Below are 6,464 nucleotides of genomic sequence, written 5' to 3' on the forward strand. Positions count from 1 at the left end.
CCAACCTTTCAATTAATAGCTGAACGTGCTAACCATTGCGCCACGGAAGCCCAAAAATTAAATGTTCGTCAGGTATTGTGGAAAAACTCAGACATTTTACGTTACATCTGAGACGTCACAACACCGCTCCCGGGAGGGCTCAAAACACCAGTCTTTTGAATAGCAGCAGAACGCGCTAACCATTGCACCACGGAAGCCCAAAAATTAAATGGTCGTCAGGTATTGTGGAAAATCCTTGACTTTTTACTTCACATCTGAGACGTCACAACACCGCTCCCGGATGGGCTCGAACCACCAACCTATTCGTTAACAGCCGAACGCGCTAACCATTGATCCACGGAAGCTCAGAAATTAAATGGTTGTCAGGTATTGTGGAAAAGTTACGACTTTTTACGCTACATCTGAGACCCCACAACACCTCTCCCGGATGGGCTCGAACCACCAACCTATTCGTTAACAGCCGAACGCGCTAACCATTGAGCCACGGAAGCTCAGAAATTAAATGGTTGTCAGGTATTGTGGAAAAGTTATGACTTTTTACGCTACATCTGAGACCCCACAACACCTCTCCCGGGTGGGCTCGAACCACCAACCTTTCGATTAACAGCTGAACGTGCTAACCATTGCGCCACGGAAACCCAAAAATTAAATGTTCGTCAGGTATTGTGGAAAAACTCTGACATTTTACGTTACATCTGAGACGTCACAACACCGCTCCCGGGAGGGTTCAAAACACCAGTCTTTTGAATAGCAGCTGAACGCGCTAACCATTGCGCCACGGAAGCCAAAAAATTAAATGGTCGTCAGGTATTGTGGAAAAACCTTGACTTTTTACTTCACATCTGAGACCCTACAACACCTCTCCAGGGTGGGCTCGAACCACCAACCTATTCGTTAACAGCCAAACGCGCTAACCATTGAGCCAAGGAAGCTCAGAAATTAAATGGTTGTCAGGTATTGTGGAAAAGTTATGACTTTTAACCCTACATCTGAGACCCCACAACACCTCTCCCGGGTGGGCTCGAACCACCAACCTTTCGATTAATAGCTGAACGTGCTAACCATTGCGCCACGGAAGCCCAAAAATTAAATGTTCGTCAGGTATTGTGGAAAAACTCAGACATTTTACGTTACATCTGAGACGTCACAACACCGCTCCCGGGAGGGCTCAAAACACCAGTCTTTTGAATAGCAGCAGAACGCGCTAACCATTGCGCCACGGAAGCCCAAAAATTAAATGGTCGTCAGGTATTGTGGAAAATCCTTGACTTTTTACTTCACATCTGAGACGTCACAACACCGCTCCCGGATGGGCTCGAACCACCAACCTATTCGTTAACAGCCGAACGCGCTAACCATTGATCCACGGAAGCTCAGAAATTAAATGGTTGTCAGGTATTGTGGAAAAGTTACGACTTTTTACGCTACATCTGAGACCCCACAACACCTCTCCCGGGTGGGCTCGAACCACCAACCTTTCGATTAACAGCTGAACGTGCTAACCATTGCGCCACGGAAGCCCAAAAATTAAATGTTCGTCAGGTATTGTGGAAAAACTCAGACATTTTACGTTACATCTGAGACGTCACAACACTGCTCCCGGGAGGGCTCAAACCACCAGTCTTTTAAATAGCAGCTGAACGCGCTAACCATTGCTCCACGGAAGCCCAAAAATTAAATGGTCGTCAGGTATTGTGGAAAAACCTTGACTTTTTACTTCACATCTGAGACCCTACAACACCTCTCCCGGATGGGCTCGAACCACCAACCTATTCGTTAACAGCCGAACGCGCTAACCATTGAGCCACGGAAGCTCAGAAATTAAATGGTTGTCAGGTATTGTGGAAAAGTTATGACTTTTTACGCTACATCTGAGACCCCACAACACCTCTCCCGGGTGGGCTCGAACCACCAACCTTTCGATTAACAGCTGAACGTGCTAACCATTGCGCCACGGAAACCCAAAAATTAAATGTTCGTCAGGTATTGTGGAAAAACTCTGACATTTTACGTTACATCTGAGACGTCACAACACCGCTCCCGGGAGGGTTCAAAACACCAGTCTTTTGAATAGCAGCTGAACGCGCTAACCATTGCGCCACGGAAGCCAAAAAATTAAATGGTCGTCAGGTATTGTGGAAAAACCTTGACTTTTTACTTCACATCTGAGACCCTACAACACCTCTCCAGGGTGGGCTCGAACCACCAACCTATTCGTTAACAGCCAAACGCGCTAACCATTGAGCCAAGGAAGCTCAGAAATTAAATGGTTGTCAGGTATTGTGGAAAAGTTATGACTTTTAACCCTACATCTGAGACCCCACAACACCTCTCCCGGGTGGGCTCGAACCACCAACCTTTCGATTAATAGCTGAACGTGCTAACCATTGCGCCACGGAAGCCCAAAAATTAAATGTTCGTCAGGTATTGTGGAAAAACTCAGACATTTTACGTTACATCTGAGACGTCACAACACCGCTCCCGGGAGGGCTCAAAACACCAGTCTTTTGAATAGCAGCAGAACGCCACGGAAGCTCTGAAATTAAATGGTCGTCAGGTATTGTGGAAAAACTTTGACTTTTTACGTAATATCTGAGACCTCATAGCACCGCTCTCGGGTGTGCTTGAACCACCAACCTTTCCGTTAACAGCCGAAGGCGCTAACCATTGCGCCACGGAAGCCCAAAAATTAAATGTTCACAGGTATTGTGGAAAAACTCGGACTTTTTACGTTACATTTCAGACCTCACAACACCGCTCCCGGATAGGCTCGAACCACCAACCTTTCGGTTAACAGCCGAACGCGCTAACCATTGCGCCACGGAAGCCCAAAAATTAAATGTTCACAGGTATTGCGGAAAAACTCTGACTTTTTACGTTACATCTGAGACCTCACAAAACGCTCCCGGATGGGCTCGAACCACCAAACTTTCGGTTAAAAGCCGAACGCGCTAACCATTGCGCTACGGTAGCCCAGAAATTAAATGATCGTCAGGTATTGTGGAAAAACCTTGACTTATTACGTCACATCTGAGACCTCACAACACCGCTCCCGGGTGGGCTCGAACCACCAACTTTTTGAATGACAGCTGAGCGCGCTAACCCTTGCGCCACCGAAGCCCAAAATTTAAATGGTCGTCAGGTATTTCGGAAAAACTTTGACTTTTTACGTCACATCTGAGACCTCACAACAACGCTCCTGAGTGGGCTAGAACCACCAACCTTTTGAATAACAGCTAAGAGCGCTAACCATTTCGCCACGGAAGCCCAAAAAATACATTGTCGTCAGGTATTGTGGAAAAAACTTGACTTTTTACGTTACTTCTGAGATATCACATAACGCTCCCGGATGGGCTCGAACCACCAACCTTTCTGTTAACAGCCGAACGCGCTAACCATTGAGCCACGGAAGCTCAGAAATTAAATGGTTGTCAGGTATTGTGGAAAAGTTATGACTTTATACGCTACATCTGAGACCCCACAACACCTCTCCCGGGTGGGCTCGAACCACCAACCTTTCGGTTAACAGCTGAAAGCGCTAACCATTGCGCCACGGAAGCCCAAAAATTAAATGTTCGTCAGGTATTGCGGAAAAACTCTGACATTTTACGTTACATCTGAGACGTCACGACACCGCTCCCGGGAGGGCTCAAACCACCAGTCCTTTGAATAGCAGCTGAACGCGCTAACCTTTGCGCCACGGAAGCCCAAAAATTAAATGGTCGTCAGATGTAACGTAAAATGTCAGAGTTTTTCCACAATACCTGACGAACATTTAATTTTTGGGTTTCCGTGGCGCAATGGTTAGCACGTTCAGCTGTTAATCGAAAGGTTGGTGGTTCGAGCCCACCCGGGAGAGGAATTGTGGGGTCTCAGATGTAGCGTAAAAAGTCATAACTTTTCCACAATACCTGACAACCATTTAATTTCTGAGCTTCCGTGGCTCAATGGTTAGCGCTTTTGGCTGTTAACGAATAGGTTGGTGGTTCGAGCCCACCCTGGAGAGGTGTTGTAGGGTCTCAGATGCGAAGTAAAAAGTCAAGGTTTTTCCACAATACCTGACGACCATTTAATTTTTGGGCTTCCGTGGCGCAATGGTTAGCGCATTCAGCTGCTATTCAAAAGACTGGTGGTTTGAGCCCTCCCGGGAGCGGTGTTGTGACGTCTCAGATGTAACGTAAAATGTCAGAGTTTTTCCACAATACCTGACGAAAATTTAATTTTTGGGCTTCCGTGGCGCAATGGTTAGCACGTTCAGCTGTTAATCGAAAGGTTGGTGGTTCGAGCCCACCCGGGAGAGGTGTTGTGGGGTCTCAGATGTAGCGTAAAAAGTCATAACTTTTCAACAATACCTGACGATCATTTAATTTTTGGGCTACCGTGGCGCAATGGTTAGCGCGTTCGGCTTTTAACCGAAAGTTTGGTGGTTCGAGCCCATCCGGGAGCGTTTTGTGAGGTCTCAGATGTAACGTAAAAAGTGAGAGTTTTTCCACAATACCTGTGAACATATAATTTTTGGGCTTCCGTGGCGCAATGGTTAGCGCGTTCGGCTGTTAACCGAAAGGTTGGTGGTTCGAGCCCATCCGGGAGCGGTGTTGTGAGGTCTGAAATGTAACGTAAAAAGTGAGAGTTTTTCCACAATACCTTACGACCATATAAATTTTGGGCTTCCGTGGCGCAATGGTTAGCCCGTTCAGCTGTTATTCAAAAGGTTGGTGATTCGAGCCCACCCGGGAGCGGTGTTGTGTGGTCTCAGATGTGACGTAAAAATTCAAAGTTTTTCCACAATACCTGACGGCCATTTCATTTTTGGGCTTCCGTGGCGCAAAGGTTAGCGCGTTCGGCTGTTAACCGAAAGGTTGGTGGTTCGAGCCTATCTGGGAGCGGTGTTGTGAGGTCTCAGATGTGACGTAAAAAGTCAAGGTTTTTCCACAATACCTGACGACAATATTATTTTTGGGCTTCCGTGGCGCAATGGTTAGCGTGCTCAACTGTTATTCAAAAGGCTGGTGGTTCGAGCCCACCCGCGAGCGGTGTTGTGAGGTCTCAGATGTGACGTAAAAAGTCAAAGTTTTTCCACAATACATGACGATCATTTAATTTTTGGGCTTCCGTGGCGCATTGGTTAGCGCGTTCGGCTGTTAACCGAAAGGTTGGTGGTTCGAGCCCACCCGGGAGAGGTGTTTTGGGGTCTCAGATGTAACGTAAAAATTCAAAGCTTTTCCACAATACGTGATAACCATTTTATTTCTGAGCTTCCGTGGCGCAAAGGTTAGTGCGTTCGGCTGTTAACCGAAAGGTTGGTGGTTCGAGCCTATCCGGGAGCGGTGTTGTGAGGTCTCAGATGTGACGTAAAAAGTCAAGGTTTTTCCACAATACCTGACGACAATATTATTTTTGGGCTTCCGTGGCGCAGTGGTTAGCGTGCTCAGCTGTTATTCAAAAGGTTGGTGGTTCGAGCCCACCCGGGAGCGGTGTTGTGAGGTCTCAGATGTGACGAAAAAAGTCAAGGTTTTTCCACAATACCTGACGACCATTTCATTTTTGGGCTTCCGTGGCGCAAAGGTTAGCGCGTTCGGCTGTTAACCGAAAGGTTGGTGGTACGAGCCCATCCGGGAGCGGTGTTGTGAGGTCTCAGATGTGACGTAAAAAGTCAAAGTTTTTCCACAATACCTGACGAACATATAAATTTTGAGCTTCCGTGGCGCAATGGTTAGCCCGTTCAGCTGTTATTCAAAAGGTTGGTGATTCGAGCCCACCCGGGAGCGGTGTTGTGAGGTCTCAGATGTGACGTAAAAATTCAAAGTTTTTCCACAATACCTGACGACCATTTCATTTTTGGGCTTCCGTGGCGCAAAGGTTAGCGCGTTCGGCTGTCAACCGAAAGGTTGGTGGTTCGAGCCTATCCGGGAGCGGTGTTGTGAGGTCTCAGATGTGACGTAAAAAGTCAAGGTTTTTCCACAATACCTGACGACAATATTATTTTTGGGCTTCCGTGGCGCAGTGGTTAGCGTGCTCAGCTGTTATTCAAAAGGTTGGTTGTTCGAGCCCACCCTGGAGCGGTGTTGTGAGGTCTCAGATGTGACGAAAAAAGTCAAGGTTTTTCCACAATACCTGACGACCATTTCATTTTTGGGCTTCCGTGGCGCAAAGGTTAGCGCGTTCGGCTTTTAACCGAAAGGTTGGTGGTACGAGCCCATCCGGGAGCGGTGTTGTGAGGTCTCAGATGTGACGTAAAAAGTCAAGGTTTTTCCACAATACCTGACGACAATATTATTTTTGGGCTTCCGTGGCGCAATGGTTAGCGTGCTCAACTGTTATTCAAAAGGCTGGTGGTTCGAGCCCACCCGCGAGCGGTGTTGTGAGGTCTCAGATGTGACGTAAAAAGTCAAAGTTTTTCCACAATACATGACGATCATTTAATTTTTGGGCTTCCGTGGCGCATTGGTTAGCGCGTTCGGCTG

General features: G+C 47.3%; 1 non-coding gene across 1 annotated transcript; it reads left to right on the plus strand.

Annotated features, from left to right (window-relative positions):
• The first annotated feature begins 5,842 nt into the window (after positions 1-5,842).
• TRNAD-GUC (transfer RNA aspartic acid (anticodon GUC)) lies at positions 5,843-5,915 on the plus strand. The gene has a single exon. It is a non-coding gene; the product is annotated as a tRNA-Asp (tRNA).
• The last annotated feature ends 549 nt before the right edge of the window (positions 5,916-6,464 follow it).

Source organism: Phalangium opilio, unplaced genomic scaffold (genome assembly GCF_054372755.1).
Source record: "Phalangium opilio isolate 3A_F unplaced genomic scaffold, DU_Popi_V2 ptg001865l_1, whole genome shotgun sequence".
NCBI classification, from domain to species: Eukaryota; Metazoa; Arthropoda; class Arachnida; order Opiliones; family Phalangiidae; genus Phalangium; species Phalangium opilio.